The following is a 21,696-nucleotide window of genomic DNA, read 5'->3' as shown; positions in this document are numbered from 1 at the left end:
CTAATGTGTCTTGCAAATGCGGCCCAGGGTAGGCAGACATTTTTTTGGCTGAGATCATAGTCATGAGAATGCAACTAATTAACTGACTAGGAACTAGAACATAACTCAGGCATTAGGAACTTTAAAACTGAAGCTGTTCACATAAATAGTTAGCTCCACTAGGGGTAGGTGCCTGGCGAGCCACCCACAGGAGGGGATAGAGAGGACACATGTTGGGGGCCTTTGATCTAAGGGGGCCTATAGCTATTATTGCAAGAAATTACATTATTAAGTTACTCAATAATGGAATAATAAAAGGGGGTATGGTCAAATCCACTGATTGTTTGTTTTATCTAACCCAAAACATAATACAATTATTGTTCTAAACTTAATTTGATGAATTAAATGTTGACCTATAACATTAATCAAACTAATCTTCCAAGCAGAGGTGGATCAAAAAATTGTCAGGAGGCCCATAAGTCTTATGGGCAGCCCTGGGTGCCAGGTACACTTTAAATAACTATGAATGCAACTCTGTGAGTTATATATAAATTAAAGCAATGATTCATATTTACTGGCCTATTTAATTGACATTTTTGTATACCTCTGTGGCAGGATGGACCGCCTATGCCACCCTGTCTGTTGTTGCCGGGAACCGTCTGGGCTTACTTTGCCACCGTTCCCTTTTGTTATTTCGAATGCGCCCCTCCTGCCACAGTGGGAGGGGCCTGCTGCCACCACTGAACTCCTTTATGGAGCTCAGAACCACTTTCCTTCTGGGTAACTGTCACTGCTAGTGTACGCCTGTACTTGGGGCTGGTAACTCCGGACCTCTTACTATGGATCAGGGTTGCTGTGGATGGATCCTCCCTGGCCTTTCACACTGACCAGAGCTGCAGATAGCAAGCAGAGCGGTGGTACTGGAAAAGCTTGGGTCCAAACCTCAGAATCAGCCAGAGAACAGATTCGATTTTATGGTCTAATCGGCAGGTCACAGGATTATAGCGATATTGAAGAAGTTGTCAAGCAGGTCTTTGAAGCAGAGTGATGTTTTATTGCTCAAGTGTCCTAACAAGGACAGTCTCACTGATTTAGGGTATCAGTGGTCAGGTCAGATGGAACATCAGAATGATACATTACATGCTCAAATAGCTCATCTTTTATACAGTTCTGACATAGGCTATTTTTAGAATCAGGATGTAACCCCGTTTACCAAAACATTGATTTACATACATTGCAAAGCCACTAATATTTATGCTTAGCTATGAAATTCTTAAAAACCTAGCTGTGAATTTCCTGGATCTTATTTCAGAGACAGGAGACTCCCTAGCAAGTCAAAAGGTCTGACTGGCATGAATACTTCAGACAGTAGCCGAATACAGATTTCCACAGAACAACAAAAACCAAAACAAGCTACTTCCCCACATCACAATACACAAGAGGCTTTGTAAACACAGGCTCATTGTATCAGATATATACATCAGAAATAGGCATTTCCTATAGCAAGGTTAGACAAGAGATGAATTTCTTCCCCTGGTCTCAGAAATAACGATTACCTATCTCACAATATAAACAATATCAAAAAATAAGTGCAAATGCAATTACATAAATAAGTGCCCTGTGCTATTCGCTTTAAATAAATTCTTACCAAAAGTTATTTAATAGTGATCCAGTCACAACCTCTATTTTCAATTTCATTTTATTTCAGAAATGTTCAGTCAATACTTGGGTGTCAAATATTCTAAGTACAAAATGTTAGAAAATAGAACGAGTATAAATTGGTGCATTTTCATTTAAAAAAGAAAAAGAAAAAGAATTTAATTTACACATATTAAAAATAGAAGATCTGTGATATAGGGAAGATGCGTCCCAGCAATGTGTGTGACACTATGGAGGGAATTTAATTAGCTGTCAAGTGTCTCACGGACGTTTCGGAGACACTTAGCGGTGGAGATTTCATAGAATCCCCACATAGGTGAGAGGAAAAATGAGCTGAGATTTCTACCATAATTGCCGGCAATGTTTGTGCGCCACATCGCCGGCCAGTGTATTTCTCCCTATGTGTTACCGCACTTCCATATGAAGTGCCTCTTTTCATTTTCCCTCCCAAGCAGAGAGAGCTTGTTTGTTTTTTTGTTTTTTTTAAACAGGCACGATGTCATCAAAGACTCCACTAGGTCTCCCCTATTTGTATTGATAACAGATCCAATGCGAACCAGATCTATGTTTAACTACAATTCCAGTTACTTTAGATCCATGCTGATGCCCAACAGGAGAACTACCGCCACTGCAGGGGGTGCGGCTGATCCAGGGCCTATGTCACTCACCGGAGTGTGAGTGCCTCCACTCTGGTACGTGCTTCTCCATCTTTCCCGCTCACACCTGTGTTGAACCGCGGCCGTCCGCCATCCTGTCGCACTGCGCATGCGCAGGTCCCTTTAGCAACTACACCTGACCACTAATGTGATTGATGGATCAATCACCTCACCCTACTTAAGGCACCTGCAGCCTTAGGTAGTTGCCTGATCTTGATTCTCACTCCCTGTGAGTCTCTGAAGGTGTTCCTGTGTTTAGCTCGTGTCTTCAGTTCCAGCTGATTCCCTGCTCTATTCCTCAAACGGTTCCCATATCGCTACAGACTGAATACTCTCCAGCTCGTGTCTTCAGTTCCAGCTGATTCCCTGCTCTATTCCTCAAACGGTTCCCATACCGCTACAGACTGAATACTCTCCAGCTCGTGTCTTCAGTTCCAGCTGATTCCCTGCTCTATTCCTCAAACGGTTCCCATACCGCTACAGACTGAATACTCTCCAGCTCGTGTCTTCAGTTCTCCAGCTGATTACCTGCTCTGCTTTCTCGAGTTACACATTGTTGCTACAGACTATTCGTTGTGCCTGCATATCTGTGTTGGACAAGCCTTCTCACCACAGAGGTGGTACAACTTGCTACACGCAGACCACCGACTACCCCGCTACCTACCAGCACCAGTACAAGTCTCCTCATGACTACAGTGGTACAACTTGCTCTCCAAGTCACTGACTCATCTCATCTATAGCTGCAAGTCACTGACTCATCACATCTATAGCTGCAAGTCGCTGACTCATCACATCTATAGCTGCAAGTCGCTGACTTCCTCACTCATCTCCTATCTACCTGCTGTTCCTTACACTCCAATCATTCACCTCACTGCTCAGAGGTTCGCAGTGTAACTCCACCCCTCTGACAGCATTACCATCTGGTGGAACCTGGGTAGAAACTCCTAGTGCCCGTGACAGTCTATTAGTGAGGGGGACCGGTCAATACTGTGTCACTCTCCCAGAGCCACCCCTCCGCTCCGAGGTGGGCGGAGCTACAGTATATTTTTGCAGTGCTGCCTCTCTTTTTTCCCCACCAGCACTCCCAACATTAAGAGGCCAGGTGTCTGTAGTAGCATCACACGTTGGGCCTGAGTCATCAAGGAAAGTAAGGCAAAAAAAGGAGTAAATGTTCTCTGGGACAAACCATGTTACAATGCAAGGGGTGCAAAGTAGCTTATTATTTTGCACATAAGTTAAATACTGGCTGTTTTTTCTTGTACCACACAAATACTTGATAGCTTTATTTTTACACTGAAGCTGATCTAGGATATGCCCTCTCCCAACTATAGATCTGTCCTCAGATTTTTAAATTTACACCCCCCTCCAATGCAACATGGTTTTGCCTAGGTGCAAAGTTACTCCTTTTTGTGCTTTGCTTTCCTTAATGACTCCTTGTATTTCCAAGTGATGTTCCGATGATCATCTTCGCTCATGTTTTGCCCACAACTCATAACAAAATAAGCAAAGTTTTTAATACTGTAATTGCCACATTTGTGTGCACAAACACAATGCACAAGGCTATTACGGAACCTTGTGGCTAATTGAATCAGCCCCTAAAAGGCAAACATTTATAAAAGGTGTCAGGTTCTATAAAAATATATAAAAGAACTATTTACAATGATATCCCTAGGCGCTGAGTAACCCAAGCAAAAAGAATATGTGTATCTCTAATTACCTCCTGCAGTTGTGTAGGAGCCTGTGAGCTAACTACGGCAAAGAATAAAGAATAAGAAAATATATCACAGCGTTCGAAATATAATTAGCAACATACAATACAAATGAGTCCCTGAAAAATGAAATACTACAACACATTATTACTAAAATCTATAAAAAATATATTTATTGATTGTAAATATAATTATTTACCAACAAGTGTAGCTGTAGATGTATGTTTTTTGAAGTGTATCTGTTCTGAAGGTTTGAAAAATCGAACATTAATAGTACAGCCTGTGTATATGGCTAATTGCAATATACCATGATTAGCACACATCTGTTGATTGACTATTACAAGAGCTTGAATGGCTACATTTGATAGGGCGAGTAACATATATCTTCAAACATATTGCCCAACTCAATGGTCGAAGTGGTAATTTAAAAGTTGCGCTAAGGCAACTTAGAAGTGCCGGTATGGAAATTTAGAAGTGGTGCAAGTGAATGGAATTTTGATTGAGTTTTACAATCATCGCACTAGGAAAAGTGGCAGTATGACATTCTGCCAGGGCCGGCGCCACCATTAGGCAGCCTTAGGCAGCTGCCTAGGGCGCCGGCCTCTGGGGGGCGGCAGTGTGGCCAAGAATAACATTGAATTAACATAAATTAATAAGGGCGATCGCCCGGAGATCCAGCCGGCCGACTAGCGCTCCTTCACACCTGCAGTGCGGTGCTGCTACAGACTAGCGCAGCACCGCATTTTCAAAACTTCGGCGCTTCCGGTGCTGACAGCGTCAACGTCACGACGCTGTCAAGAGGAGCTGACAGGCGCAGGCAAAGAGAGAAGAAAGAACCTGAGAAGCAGATAGAAGAAGAAGAGAAGGTAAGTAAATTAATAAGAAAACGGAAGCGGAGAAGAGAGATGCTTCAGAAAACGGAAGGATGGGGGAGATGCTTCAGAATAAAGGGGGGAGAAGAGAGGATGCGACAGAAGAAGGGGGGAGAAGAGAGAATGCCAGAGAGGAAAGGGGGGAGAAGACAGGATGCTGCAGAAGAAGAGGGGGGGATAAGAGTGGATGCCACTGGACAACAGTGGATGCTACAGAAGAAGGGGGGAGAGGAGATGCTTCAGAAAACACAAGGGGGGGGGAGAGAGGATGCCACAGAAGAAGGGGAGTGAGAAGAGTGGATGCTACAGAAGAAGGGGGGAGAAGAGAGAATGCCAGAGAGGAAAGGGGGGATAAGAGTGGGTGCTGCAGAAGAAGAGGGGAGGATAAGAGTGGATGCCACTGGACAACAGTGGATGCTACAGAAGAAGGGGGGAGAGGAGATGCTTCAGAAAACACAAGGTGGGGGGGAGATGCTTCAGAATAAAGGGGGGGACACGAGAGAATGCCAGAGAAGAAAGGGGGACAAGAGAGAATGCCAGAGAGGAAAGGGGGGAGAAGAGAAGATGCTGCAGAAGAAGAGGGGGGGGGGATAAGAGTGGATGCTGCAGAAGAAGAGGGGGGGATAAGAGTGGATGCCACTGGAGAAGAGTGGATGCTACAGAAGAAGGGGGGGATGGAGAGTGGATGCTACAAAAGACGGGGCGGGGAGGGATGCTACAGAAAATGCGGTCATAATGAAGCACCGCTGTTACTCACCATGGTGGTGCTACTCTAGGAGTCCCGGCGAATCTTCCCCGCCAGCACAAACTCTTCATAAAGCAGTTTGGCAGGGAAGCATGCTTGAGGTAGATGGGGGGCATTTTAAAGAAAAGCTGGTGGGCATAAAGCTGACAAGGGCGCTTAGGGCAGTGGTGTATGGGAGATATGGGAAAGCTGGTGGGCATGTGAGTAAAGTTGGTCTTAGGCAGCTAGCATATGTGACAAAAACTGATGGTCAAGGGGTGGCATATGTGAGAATAGCTACTGGACAGATGGGCATGTGTGGAAAAGGCCGGGGACATGTCAGTGTGTAACAGGTGAATGATGTCAAGTTTTTTGTTTTGTTTTGGTCTGAAATCTAACGTTTGGAGCCTCTCCTCTAGATATCCTGCATCTGCTCCTGGGCAGTGAAGCCTGGACAGCATTCTGCGTCAGACATCAGTACGTCTGCACATCAGTGCATCTAGACAGCAGCCTTACCAGCCAGCCAGGAGGAGGTAAGAGTTATTATTTTTATATTAGAAATTTCAAGCATGTGAGGGTCTGGGAAGTGAGATTTTTTGGGGGAGGAGGGGCGGTAAACTTAAGCTTTGCCTAGGGCGCCGGGGAACCTTGCACCGGCCCTGCATACTGCTGTATACCAGCCCATTTCGACCACTGGCTGTATTCCTGGCCAACTATTTCCCTATGTAAAATGTTACAAATACCATACAATGTAGCCATAAAAGCTCATACAAGCTACAATGTGTCCAAACTGGCTTGAACACGGTCAAACCCTCTTCCCCTTGCTCAAATTGAACTCTTAGTAGGGAATTCAATTAGCCGAAAAGTGTCTCCGCAACATCCGTAAGATACTTGGTGGCGGAGATTTCACAGAAATCTTTTCTCAGTTTTCTTCACACCCCATAGAGGTGCAAAAAAATGTGTGCGTCGAGATGTCCGCATACCACATCGCCGGCACTTGAATTACCCCCTTAAATTTAAATTTTTTCAGCATATCTAGTCTATAAAACAGAAAACCTGGCCCTTGTTGACCAAATTTGGGGCAGTTCGTTCATTTAACAATTTAAGGGGTATATTTATCAATAAGCCCCTTTTTTCTTGCCATAATCATGATTTTCTTATTGCCACTATATGATCGCTGCAATTTATGAAAGGAATATCGCTGGGTGAGCTGAGCGATACACAGCCCCCCAGCGATACTGGAACGCACTGGTAAGGGTTAACTCTCTGCTTTGGCGGGCCAGTTGGTATAGATATGTGAATGCTAGCTGTATAGCTGTACCAATCTTACTGCTTGCAATAGCAGTGGGATTTCTGCCGTTAACCCTAGGGTGAAGCGAAAAAGGTCCTGTCATAGGCAGGGGGGGCTGGAAAATTTTAGCCCGGGGGACAAGCACATAGCACTGGCCCATAAGTAGTGTCCCACACACACACATATATATATATATATATATATACATATATATATACACACACACACACACACACACACACACACACATATATATATATATATACACACACACACACACACACACACATATATATATATATACACACACACACACACACACACACACACACACACACACACACACACTTTGCACAAGTCCAATGTGTCTATCTAGGCAAGAGCAAACACAGAATTTTTAAGGGGGGGGTTCCAAATGTTTGAATTCAGGACTAATCTAAAAAAATCTGACATCCTGGCCCTCAGTGATTTGCTGCTACAGGGCCCCTGTAGACTATGGGAGGAGCCCTGTAGCACTTTCAGAATGGGTGTTTTGATACTACATGGGTAGTATATACAGAATACTACCCATTTGTCATGCGGCCCCCTCCCGGCCATGGATGAATGGGCTGCCATTCACCCAGCCCCCCTGCCCCCCGGCCCAGCCCGCCCCTGATCATAGGTAAAAATACCCTGTAATTTATTGGCCCCTTAATACAATAAAGTTTATGTAGTCATTTAAAAACTTATCACCGCTTTCCCCAACTTGCCCACCTGCTGGCACAGTTTGATAAATGTTCTTTTTTAGTACTGTTATTTTTCTCTAATGGGCCCTTCTACCTTGACAGCTATGCCCTGGTGAACGCTTGAATAACTTCACAGAAAAAAGCAAGAATTCTACTGGGAGAATGGAACAAAATCGCATTTAACAGGCTCTGTAATCTACATATTAAACAAGTCTGCAGAATAAAAGAACCCTTCTAGAGAAGCAATTGCAACATACATAAGTGTGGTGGGAATATAGTTTATTGTTCAGTGTGAATAAATCTGCAGGGCGATTTTACTTACATTTGTCTGATATCTCTTTTCAACTGTGCTGTTACATTTAGCAATTTTCATTTTTATTTTAGAACATTCAAACGGGATATTATTTATATGCAATATCTTTTTGTTAGAAGAGCTGCAAAACTGACCTATTTGTTGAATGGGTGAAAAAAAGAAGTGTGGTATTATGGTGAAGTGGAAGACAGGTAGCAGTAAACAATGGGATATAAACATAATATTGCACCCAATGATACTATCATCATCATCACCCTTTATTTATATAGCGCCACTGATTCCGCAGCGCTGTACACAGAACTCACTCACATTAGTCCCTACCCCATTGGAGCTTACAGTCTAAATTCCCTAACACACATAAACACACACAAACAGAGACTAGGGTCAATTTTACTCAGTTTTGTGCCAGTAGACATATAAAATGCTGTCTTAAATGACAGTATATACAGTATATCCCCCAATGCCAGTGTACACAATATTGCCGCTAATGCTACTATTGCCTTCATTGTCTTTATATACAGTATTGCCCCCAATGCTAGTCTACAGTGTAATGTAGATTTTTGGATTATTCCAGATAAAATACAAAATGTTCCAAATGACAACTGACTAGTAACTGTACTAGCAATGTATGGATTCATCATGATTCACGCAGGGGGGTTTCTGGGCCTTCGGAAACCCCTCCCCTCCGCAATAGAAGTGCCCCTACATAGCGGCACTGTACTATACAGCAGTCGCGGCGCTGTCAAAGAAGCATCCGCGGTGGTGCTGTATGCTTCTTTGACAGCGCCGCGGCTACTGTATAGTACAGTGCTGCCGAAACGGAGCTGCTCCCTCGCTTTGATTTTTTTTTTGGGGTGGGGGGAACCCCCCTTAAAAATCCTGCGTGCGCCCTTGAATTTATTGAATTATTCCCAATATTTAGACAAAAAAAATGATTATAGGGTGTACTGTATACTGTATCATGTGTCATAATATATTGTGACATGATCTATCAGGTGCTAGCAAAAATGAGTGGAGATTTCAGGATGGATATCGCCGCTGAGTCTCATCACACAAGGCTCTGGCGGAACCTGGCTTTGAATTGAATCTCCTCCTGAGAATATCCGAAATCTGACAATTTCAGAATGTGCTGAATTGTTTCACTAAGTGGAGCCCAAGGGCTGCTTGCCAGTACTCACTTGGGAATTACTTATATTACATATGATTTGATTCAGATACTGACAGATTTTAGAACAAAGTTTGATATGATTTAAGATATATAGGTAACCCCTAATATAATATTAATATCGATCTAAGTTTAGATCCTTCATTTACAATTATTGTCACCATTTGTACCAGAGAAAGTTGACCATTTTTTGTTCACGCTATACATTTTATATCATCATCATCATCATCTATTTATATAGCGCTACTAATTCTGCAGTGCTGTACAGAGAACTCACTCACATTGAAGCTTACAGCTCACTGCTTCATTGGAGCTGACAGTCTAAATTCCCTAATACACACACACACATGGACACACAGACTGTAACAAAAACTTACCTATCCATGTTCCTGTATCCCGCGCTGTCAGGCGTGCGGCACTTCCGGGTGTGCGGTGGAGAATTTTAAACCTCCCCATCATCTTGTATATAAAGTTGGTGAGGTTTCAAAAATTCCCATTCTCTTTATACAAGAGGATGGGGAGGTTTCAAATTCCCCCACCGGAGTGCGCTTTTACACTAGTCCAGTGTCAGAGCAACAGGTTGCCTGCTGCCTGACTCCTGGGCTTCTCAGCTTCTTGTTCCTGTGACTCACCTGCTTTCTGTTGAACCTATCATGTACCAGACCTGGCTTGTTTGTAGACTACTCCTTGGATCTCCCCTGAACTAGACTGCCATCTGATCTGTGTAACGCACTCAGGCACTTGCTTCTCCTATCGGACTCTCACGGAAATTGTCTTGGAAAAGTTGGTGGTATCTTTTAGTAATGTAGATTCCCAGGTATTTTATTTTTTGGAGTCGCCAATTAAAGGGAAATATTTGCTCTAGGTGAGATTTATCTGGTCCGGATATGTAAAATTCCAGGACCTCTGCTTTGTCTGGGTTGATCTTATAGCTAGGAAAAAAACTATATGAATCAAGTTTGTCCATAAAGGAGGGGAGAGAAGTAGTTGGATTGGCCAAGGTGAGTAAAACATCATAGGCGTAGAGCGCCAGTTTGTGCTCCACTTGAATGCCGGAAATCTTTTGGATGGCACGAATCCTGGCAGCCAAAGACTGTATCATAAGGGCAAAAGTGGCGAGTGGTGAGAGGGGATACCCCTGTTGCTTGCCATTTGAAATCCCAAACGGCGCTGAAGTAATGCCATTAGCGAAGAGTGTGGCCGATGGGGATCTATATAAGGCCACTATACCATTCAGAAATCTGCCAGAGAAGCCCATAGACTCCACCCATAGAGATGCGATTGAACGATCTTTCAGTATCTAATGCCATAATCAGGGAGGAGATTTTAACAACGTGAATAGTATGTTTCAAGTCGATGGTCCTCCTGGTGTTATCTGAAGCCTGTCTACCTGGAATGTAACTGACCTGGTCAAGATGAGTAAGAGACGGCAAGAGTTGGTTCAATCTATTTGATAGAATTTTTGTGTAAAGCTTCAGATCTACGTTAAGAAGTGATATCAGCCAGTAGCTGGCACATAAGGTATGGTCTATTAAATTAATTTTAACGCTTACCAAATAAACATTGTCTAATGCGATTATTGTGGTTCCAAAGCACAAATATATTTAATTGCAAAATATAGCAGGATTTACAACAAGCCATTATTACGCATAAAAGATATTACAAAAAAGCAGGAAAGTATAAAATACTGAACACATTACATTTTCTCTTAGGAGCTTCACCCAGAATAAAATAAAGTCATGTTGTCTGTAGTCAGGATCAGAGAGATCTAGTCTGGTGGAAGCAGCTTGATTATATCCAGTTTCAGTATAGAAAAAACTACTGATGATGTCACTATGTACACAAGCATTACGTCTAGGGATCTTCATTGGCTCAGGGTTAATGATGTTCCAGTTGCCTGCTGGTCATAGCTTAATTCAAAGGATTCCTCTGATAAAGCGTGACCATCTCACCCCCAACAGCTGAACACATGTGATGCTTAAGGAAACTGACCCAAACCAGTTTCCAAGCAATGGCCTGTTGATCATTAATCTTTTATCTTTCATAACTATTGATCGCAGGAAGCGATCGCAAAGCCAAATGTAGCGGATTCGAGATGGTAATGTGCAGATTAAAATGACACTAAACATGATACATTTTCTAAATCCTGAGCCTTAGACACTTTTAATATATTATCATTTATGTATAAATAATCTCTAATACATTTTACTAATAAATAAATATGGATTGGAACATTAATAAATGTGTATTACTTACAAGTGTATGTGTGAATGTAAATGTGTGTGTTATGAATCCAATGCGATTGCGTCATAACACATGGCGTATTAATCGCTATCGCACGGTAAAACAATATTAATCAATTTGATTTACTTCATGCAATTATTTAACCTTCAGAGGTCCTCTCCAGGTTTTCGGATCACCACGATGTTAGCTCGGGTGGTTGCAGGATCAAGCGAGAATCTGGTTAAAAAAGGTCATTCAGTGGGGTTCTAGAATCCCAGCAAACTTTTTATAGAATTGTGCTGTAAAACCGTCAGGCCCTGGGGTTGAGGAGGATTTAAGGAATTTGATGGCTGCCAGGACTTCGTCTTGTGTGATAGCAGAGTTCAAAAGGGAGAGCTAAGCTGGAGTAAGTTTGGGGAGGGCAGTGTTGTTTAAATATGCACTCAAGTTCCATTCAAGGAGGTCCCCACCTGGCGGAGGGGCTGGTAGGTTATAGAAAGAGGAGTAGTATTCCTGAAGAATCTGAACCATAGCGGTGGGGTCATGTGCTGTCATGGGCTGTCTTACGAAGTCTATCGATAAAGCCTAGGGTCCGTTTTTTCCGCAGATTCCCAGCCACTTTGCAGGTTCCTTTTTAACATTTATTTTCCATGCGCTGAGCAGAAATCAGTTCATTGAATTAAATGCAGTCCTGCTTGAAGACTGCATATTGCCCTACATGCACAATGCAAAAGTAGGTACACATGGACATCACTGGTCTCAAAACAAATAAAACAGACATTGACACCCTAGTGTAAGGAGCATAAAATGTTAAATTTCTGTTGACTATATACAGGTCTCTACTTATCATCATGATGGTTATCTTGGCAAAATTTTGCTTATCCCTGTGAATTATTATTATTTTATTTGGCAGCTGAGTATCTCTCAGAAATATCCAGAGAAAAAAGGGTTACCTATCGCTCTGGAGAACAGTTTTCTACTATGAGCGTGTGTGGAGGCCTCGTTCATGAACTGAAGGCTCGCTATGAGCGTCCAGTTATATTATTTAAAAGAAAAAGGAATAATTAAAGTTTTGCTTTTGTTTTGTTGTTTTAAAAAAAATAAAATTATTTTCTAAATATAAAATAAGGCAGATATAAAATGTATTTTACAGCAAAGATCTCCATTTATTTAAACAACTTTCAGGCTAAAAATTATTTTCAGCTCCTCTATCCAAGAAGTACTGCCACGGTATTTGATGAACTTTTCTGGAAAAAGCCGGTGAGCCTTAACGGTGGCGGTGTTATCACTGGTGGTAATGGGCAGTGGTAATCCCTCTACAGTATAGGGTGAAGTGAATAAAAAGTTCTTTTGCCGGTAAAATAATAAATAATGCCCACAATTTCAGAATAGTAGAGATGGTAACTTGTGTGAGTTCTGTTGTAGCAAAAACACTCCACACTTATGGTTTGTGTTTGTGTAATAGTAAAGGAGGAGAGAGAGAATGGATTGCTTGTGAACTGTTGTGGGGATTTAAGGGGGAGGTGAGGGGTTTGAAGCTGTAATTATGGCCTCTGCTTAACACAGGCTGTATTGTGGTGTGTACTGAGATTTGCTCAAATAAACTCAAGTGGTAATAATGAACCATTGATGGCTGAACAGAATGGATTTTATTGAAGCAGAACGTAAAGAAAGGGTTAAACACCGACAAGCTGCTATGGATGTGGCCCATATGGTAAAGCAAACAGCGAAAATGCCATATGTTTAGATTTTTATCATTTTTTATCACCCTTCTGGCACTAGGAGTTCTACAACACAACGCACAACAAAGTGATGCAGTGGATGAATGTATTTCATATCTAGCCATAGTACGGCAACAGGTTAAATCCAGCGGTTTAATATCTGAACAAGCCGTACAGACAGGTCCATTTTATTTTACAGAAAGAAACAATTTACTATTCACTATGGCAAATGAAGAGTTAAAGCTAATTTCTGACACTATTTTGTAAGCCAAACCACAATTTGTTTTTATCTTGCATAAAAATTATTTTTGGGAGGAGGTGGAGGAAAAGAGCAGGCAAGGGCCAAGTAAGAAATGCATTTTTTCCCCCAAAATATGTTCCTTTGATTATTTAAGTTAGGGTCAGATCCGCCTTGTTTCAGGTTTAAGCAATGCAGATTTTGATTTTGTGCCAATGCTTTGCAATGGTAATATAATTTTATTATAATATGGAATGTATGGAATAATCACTATAATAATAACACCACTATTAATATTTTGTCAAGCTCATATCATCATCATCATCATTTATTTATATAGCGCCACTAATTCCACAGCGCTGTACAGAGAACTCACATCACTCCCTGCCCCATTGGGGCTTACAGTCTAAACTCCCTAACACACACTCACAGACAGACACACAGACTAGGATCAATTTGTTAGCAGCCAGTTTATCTACCAGTATGTTTTTGGAGTGTGGGAGGAAACTGGAGCACCCGGAGGAAACCCATGCAAACACAGGGAGAACATACAAACTCCTCACAGATAAGGCCATGGTCGGGAATTGAACTCATGACCCCAGTGCTGTAAGGCAGAAGTGCTAACCACTGAGCCACTTAGCTCATATCATTATTTTGTCCGTCCCTAATGGATCAAACTGAATGTTGGCAAGCTACATATAATAACTTGCAGACATAGGTCAGTTGTGCCTAATTGTAACTCTGGCTCTATCTTTACTAATATACTAAGGATATACGCAGTACAAGTTGAGCTACATTAGCCACCAGTAATTTCACAGGGAGACCCAAAGGTGAGCTCTTGGCTGCTATTGGGCAAGTCTTCATGATACTTTATTGGGTAAACACAAGATATTTTGGCCTGATATTTTATATGATGGTTATGAGACTATAAATGTGGATTTACATGGCCTGTATAATGTGTTGGACAATTTGGTCTGCTATGTTTTACAATACAGACCACTAGATCAGGCCTGGCCAACCTGTGGCTATCCAGGTGTTACAAAACTACAAGCTCCAGCATGCTTTGCCATTAGCTAGCTAGTTTTAGACTCCCAATCCAAGGTACCTATGTCCACCCATTCCCTGGAATTTAAAATGTGCACAAAGTTTTCTCGTAGTGCTGTCCGAAAAAATAGCAAAAGAAGTTAGTTTGGGCCGTATGCTGGGCCCATTTACAAACTCCCACATACCCGATCTGATATTGTCTCCAGTCGGGGTAGTTCCAAAGAAAACACTTGGAAAATTTAGGGTCATAAAAAACCTGTCTTACCCTTTTGACAACTCAGTAAACGATGCCATAGACCCAGCCCACAGTACAGTTAATTATCAATCATTCGAATCAGCTTTAACGGTAGTGCAGGAATTTGGCCATGGTTCATTACTAGCCAAACAAGATTTTTAAGAAACATAGATGGATTTTATATTGATCGCTGTCTACCCATGAGGTGCTCCATTTCATGATCTTACTTCGATGGCTTCAGCTCTTTTCTGCACTGGGGTTTGCAAGCAGGAACGGGTCACCATGGAACAGTGCATTATTTGGACGATTTCCTCATAATCGGTCCCTCGGGTTCCCCTCAGTGTGGCAACATATTGCATGCAGCCCAAGCTTTGCTCACGGTGCTGGGAGTACCCATAGCTCACAACAAAATAGAGGGGCCAGTCTCCCGCCTGTCCTTCTTAGGAATAGAATTGATACAGCAGCAGGTTGCTGTTGTCTCCCACAGGACAAAATTCAGAGAACGATCCAAACCATTGGAGACATTCAAAGCTCACAATCCAGCCAGCTAAAACAGCTTCAATCCCTTTTAGGCCTTTTTAATTTTGCTTGCAGGGTCATCCCCATGGGCAGGGTTTTCTGTAGGAAGCTTCAAAGATCTATAGCGGGGAAGACCAGACCTCATTCCCTGATCCGCTTGTCAGCAGAGATTAGAAAAGATCTGAAAGTATGGGTTAGATTTCTTCCGAATTTTAACGGCACCCAGATCTGGCCCACCCCTTGGTTTCCAACAAGCAACTTGACCTGTATACATCGGGTTCAGTGGGTTTTGGCATTTATCTGAATGGAGATTGGTGTGCAGCCCTCTGGCCGGAAGCTTGGCATCAGTGTGGCATCGCCTCCAACATTTTAGTTTTGGAACTTTTCCCAATTATTGTAGCAGTAGAACTCTTTGCCCCTATCCTGCATGGTAAACACATAGGGGTATATTTACTAAACTGTGGGTTTGAAAAAGTGGAGATGTTGCCTATAGCAACCAATCAGATTCTAATTATCATTTATTTAGTATATTCTACAAAATGACAGCTAGAATCTGATTGGTTGTTATAGGCAATATCTCCACTTTTTCAAACCCGCAGTTTAGTAAATATATCCCACAGTCTTTTGGTGTGATAATCTGGGAGTTGTACAAGCAATAAACAAGCAGAGCGCTTCACCCCCACATGCCACTAGTCTCCTCTGGCATCTCATTCTACGTGGTCTGGAATACGACATCTCGTTTACATCACAATATGTTCCAGGGGTAAAAAACAGTATTGCTGACTCCCTATTACGTTTCCAATGGCAACGTTTTAGGGCATTAGAACCGCACGCTAATCTTATGGGAGCAACGTGTTCCCCCCTATGTTTGGCAGATAATCAGGCCGGCATAACAGGACTAGCAGAGCGAGCCTTGGCCCCTTCCACGAGATGTGCATACCAGGCGGCGTGGTGTCAGTGGCCAATTTCCTGAACTCGAGAGGGACCCAGGAGTCAGGTCAGACGGATTCCATTATGACTTTTATGTGGGAACGATATAGTGAAGGCACATCCAAGGTAGCTACCTTATCGGGTATATCATTTATGTCCTGCCTTTATAACGTCCCTGGGCATGAGGGAGACTAGTTCCGGAAGACCTGAGACAACCAGTTGATCTCCAGCTGTTGCGACAACTAATTCTGTACCTTCAATCGATAACAGAGAACCCTTATGAATGCTAGTTATTCCAGACAGCCTTTGTGCTGGCGTTTTTTGGTGTATTTAGCATTTCAGAGCTAGTAGTGCAGTCCAAGCTTCACCCCCTCACAGGCCTATTGACCCAACACATAGTCATTCAAGTATTATGTAAGATACTCAGGTCCAAAACAGACCAGACTTGTAAAGGTTCCTGCTAGGGATGAGCGCGCTCGGATTTCTGAAATCCGAGCCCACCCGAACGTTGCGGATCCGAGTCGGATCCGAGACAGATCCGGGTATTGGCGCCAAATTCAAAAGTGAAACTGAGGCTCTGACTCATAATCCCGTTGTCGGATCTCGCGATACTCGGATCCTATAAATTCCCCGCTAGTCGCCGCCATCTTCACTCGGGCATTGATCAGGGTAGAGGGAGGGTGTGTTAGGTGGTCCTCTGTGCTGTTTAGTTCTGTGCTGTTTAGTTCTGTGCTGTTTAGTGCTGTGCTGTTTAGTGCTGTGCTGTGCTGTGCTGTGCTGTGTTCTGCAGTATCAGTCCAGTGGTGCTGTGTGCTGTGCTCTGTCCTTCTGAGGTCAGTGGTGCTGCTGGGTCCTGTGCTGTGTCCTGTTCAGTCCAGTGGTGCTGTGTCCTGTGCTCTGTGCTTCTAAGGGCATAGTTATTTCCCCAATATTCCCCTGTGTTTAAAAAAATAAAAAAAAGTTTTTTTTATAAAATACCAAAAACTACTTTAATATTTTTTAATTACCACAAAATTTTCACAACCAATCCTGCAGTATAAGCCCATTGGTACTGCAATATTACCAAGTTCACACATTCAGCAGTAAAAGTCCAGTGGTACTGCAATATTACAAAGTTTACACATTCTGCAGTATCAGTCCAGTGGTGCTGTGTCCTGTGCTCTGTCCTGCTGAGTTCCGTAGTGCTGCTGGGTCCTGTGCCGTGTCCTGTTCAGTCCAGTGGTGCTGTGTCCTGTGCTCTGTGCTTCTAAGGGCATAGTTATTTCCCCATTATTCCCAAGTTTGTAAAAAATAAAAAAAAAGTAAAAAAAAATAAAAAAATTAAAAAAAAAAAAAAATATATAATAATTATAACCAAATTTGCAAAACCAATCCAGCATTATAAGTCCATTGGTACTGCAATATTACCAAGTTCACACATTCAGCAGTAAAAGTCCAGTGGTACTGCAATATTACAAAGTTTACACATTCTGCAGTATCAGTCCAGTGGTGCTGTGTCCTGTGCTCTGTCCTGCTGAGTTCCGTAGTGCTGCTGGGTCCTGTGCCGTGTCCTGTTCAGTCCAGTGGTGCTGTGTCCTGTGCTCTGTGCTTCTAAGGGCATAGTTATTTCCCCATTATTCCCAAGTTTGTAAAAAATAAAAAAAAAGTAAAAAAAAATAAAAAATTAAAAAAAAAAAAAATATATATAATAATTATAACCAAATTTGCAAAACCAATCCAGCATTATAAGTCCATTGGTACTGCAATATTACCAAGTTCACACATTCAGCAGTAAAAGTCCAGTGGTACTGCAATATTACAAAGTTTACACATTCTGCAGTATCAGTCCAGTGGTGCTGTGTCCTGTGCTCTGTCCTGCTGAGTTCCGTAGTGCTGCTGGGTCCTGTGCCGTGTCCTGTTCAGTCCAGTGGTGCTGTGTCCTGTGCTCTGTGCTTCTAAGGGCATAGTTATTTCCCCATTATTCCCAAGTTTGTAAAAAATAAAAAAAAAGTAAAAAAAAATAAAAAATTTAAAAAAAAAAAAATATATATAATAATTATAACCAAATTTGCAAAACCAATCCAGCATTATAAGTCCATTGGTACTGCAATATTACCAAGTTCACACATTCTGCAGTATCTTGTGCTACATATAATGGAGACCAAAAATTTGGAGGATAAAGTAGGGAAAGATCAAGACCCACTTCCTCCTAATGCTGAAGCTGCTGCCACTAGTCATGACATAGACGATGAAATGCCATCAACGTCGTCTTCCAAGCCCGATGCCCAATCTCGTAGTACCGGGCATGTAAAATCCAAAAAGCCCAAGTTAAGAAAAAGTAGCAAAAAGAGAAACTTAAAATCATCTGAGGAGAAACGTAAAGTTGCCAATATGCCATTTACGACACGGAGTGGCAAGGAACGGCTTAGGCCCTGGCCCGTGTTCATGACTAGTGGTTCAGCTTCACCCACGGATCTTAGCCCTCCTCCTCCTCCCCCCCCCTACAAAAAATTGAAGAGAGTTATGCTGTCAGCAACAAAACAGCAAACAACTCTGCCTTCTAAAGAGAAATTATCACAAATCCCCAAGGCGAGTCCAAGCGTGTTGGTGGTTGTCAAGCCTGACCTTCCCATCACTGTACGGGAAGAGGTGGCTCGGGAGGAGGCTATTGATGATGTAGCTGGCGCTGTGGAGGAACTTGATGATGAGGATGGTGATGTGGTTATTGTAAATGAGGCACCAGGGGGGGAAACAGCTGATGTCCATGGGATGAAAAAGCCCATCGTCATGCCTGGTCAGAAGACCAAAAAATGCACCTCTTCGGTCTGGAGTTATTTTTATCCAAATCCAGACAACCAATGTATGGCAATATGTAGCTTATGTAAAGCTCAAATAAGCAGGGGTAAGGATCTTGCCCACCTAGGAACATCCTCCCTTATACGTCACCTGAATAACCTTCATAGTTCAGTGGTTAGTTCAGGAACTGGGGCTAGGACCCTCATCGGTACAGGGACACCTAAATCCCGTGGTCCAGTTGGATACACACCAGCAACACCCTCCTCGTCAACTTCCTCCACAATCTCCATCAGATTCAGTCCTGCAGCCCAAGTCACCAGCCAGACTGAGTCCTCCTCAATACGGGATTCATCCGAGGAATCCTGCAGCGGTACGCCTACTACTGCCACTGCTGCTGTTGCTGCTGTTAGTCGGTCATCTTCCCAGAGGGGAAGTCGTAAGACCGCTAAGTCTTTCACCAAACAATTGACCGTCCAACAGTCGTTTGCCATGACCACCAAATACGATAGTAGTCACCCTATTGCAAAGCGTATAACTGCGGCTGTAACTGCAATGTTGGTGTTAGACGTGCGCCCGGTGTCCGCCATCAGTGGAGTGGGATTTAGAGGGTTGATGGAGGTATTGTGTCCCCGGTACCAAATCCCCTCGAGATTCCACTTCACTAGGCAGGCGATACCAAAAATGTACAGAGAAGTACGATCAAGTGTCCTCAGTGCTCTTAAAAATGCGGTTGTACCCACTGTCCACTTAACCACGGACATGTGGACAAGTGGTTCTGGGCAAACGAAGGACTATATGACTGTGACAGCCCACTGGGTAGATGCATCCCCTTCCGCAGCAACAGCAACAGCTGCATCAGTAGCAGCATCTACAAAATGGCTGCTCATGCAAAGGCAGGCAACATTGTGCATTACAGGCTTTAATAAGAGGCACAACGCTGCCAACATATTAGAGAAAATGAGGGAAATTATCTCCCAGTGGCTTACCCCACTTAGACTCTCATGGGGATTTGTGGTGTCAGACAATGCCAGTAACATTGTGCGGGCATTAAATATGGGCAATTTCCAGCACGTCCCATGTTTTGCCCACACCATTAATTTGGTGGTGCAGCATTACCTCAAGAGTGACAGGGGTGTGCAGGAGATGCTTGCGGTGGCCCGCAAAATTGCTGGACACTTTCGGCATTCAGCCAGTGCCTACCGCAGACTAGAGGCACATCAGAAAAGCTTGAACCTGCCCTGCCATCACCTCAAACAAGAGGTTGTGACGCGCTGGAACTCCACCCTCTATATGCTGCAGAGGATGGAGGAGCAGCAAAAGGCCATTCAGGCCTACACAGCCACCTACGACATAGGCAAAGGAGTGGGGATGCGCCTGAGTCAAGCGCAGTGGAGACTGATTTCCGTGTTGTGCAAGGTTCTGCAGCCATTTGAACTTGCCACACGAGAAGTCAGTTCCGACACTGCCAGCTTGAGTCAGGTCATTCCCCTGATCAGGCTGTTGCAGAAGCAGCTGGAGAAAGTGAGGGAGGAGCTGGTAAGCCATTGCGATTACAGCAAGCATGTAGCTCTTGTGGATGTAGCCCTTCGTACGCTTTGCCAGGATCCGAGGGTGGTCACTCTTTTAAAGTCAGAGGAATACATTCTGGCCACCGTGCTCGATCCTCGGTTTAAAGCGTATGTTGTGTCTCTGTTTCCGGCGGACACAAATCTACAGCGGTGCAAAGACCTGCTGGTCAGGAGATTGTCCTCTGAAGAGGACCGTGACATGCCAACAGCTCCACCCTCATTTTCTTCCACATCTATGGCTGCGAGGAAAAAGCTCAGTTTTCCCAAAAGAGGCACTGGCGGGGATGCTGATAACATCTGGTCCGGACTGAAGGACCTGCCAACCATTGCAGACATGTCTACTCTCGCTGCATTGGATGCTGTCACAATAGAAAAAATTGTGGATGATTACTTTGCTGACACCATCCAAGTAGACATGTCAGACAGTCCATATTGTTACTGGCAGGAAAAAAAGGCAGTTTGGAAGCCCCTGTACAAACTGGCTCTATTTTACCTGAGTTGTCCCCCCTCCAGTGTGTACTCGGAAAGAGTTTTTAGTGCAGCGGGGAACCTGGTCAGTGAGCGGCGAAGGAGGTTGCTTCCTCACAACGTTGAAAAAATGATGTTTATAAAAATGAATAATCAATTCCTCAATGAAGTACAGCACTGCCCTCCAGATACTACAGAGGGACCTGTGGTTGTGGAGTCCAGCGGGGACGAATTGATAATGTGTGATGAGGAGGAAGTAGACACTGTAGGGGGAGAGGAATCAGAGGTTGAGGATGAGGACGACATCTTGCCTCAGTAGAGCCTGTTTAGTCTGTACAGGGAGAGATGAATAGCTTTTTTGGTGTGGGGGCCCAAACAAACCAATCATTTCAGTCAAAGTTGTTTGGTAGGCCCTGTCGCTGAAATGATTGGTTTGTTAAAGTGTGCATGTCCTATTTCAACAGCAGACCTCTCAACTGCAGCTCATCCCTCCTCTGCGGGGATAATGTCTCCTGTGCTCTGACACGTCACTCTGTGTACTCTCAGCCTCAGGATCTGACACTACAGCTACCATGCCTCTTGTAGCAGCCCTCACTCCAGGGCCTCTTCCATGTGCAGTGTCCCCCTCTCTCTTGGGTTCACTATAGTGGCATGGAGTTCTCCCCCTCATCCAGGGCACACATTCCTTGCCCTGGCTCAGTCACCACGCTCAGACTTCCAGGCAATGCTGGGGGAGCCTGGGAGCTTCCACCCCAGGTCCCCAGCTACAACTCTCCTCTCCTGTGTCTTCTCTCTCTTTCTGACACTTGAAAGATCGTGCCTTTAAATGAAAAAGTCAGTCTTGATTGCACGACTATGTGCAAGTGCAACAGGGACATTTTT

This window comes from Mixophyes fleayi, chromosome 4 (assembly GCF_038048845.1).
Source record: "Mixophyes fleayi isolate aMixFle1 chromosome 4, aMixFle1.hap1, whole genome shotgun sequence".
Lineage (NCBI taxonomy): Eukaryota > Metazoa > Chordata > Amphibia > Anura > Limnodynastidae > Mixophyes > Mixophyes fleayi.
This window is presented reverse-complemented; position numbering follows the sequence as displayed.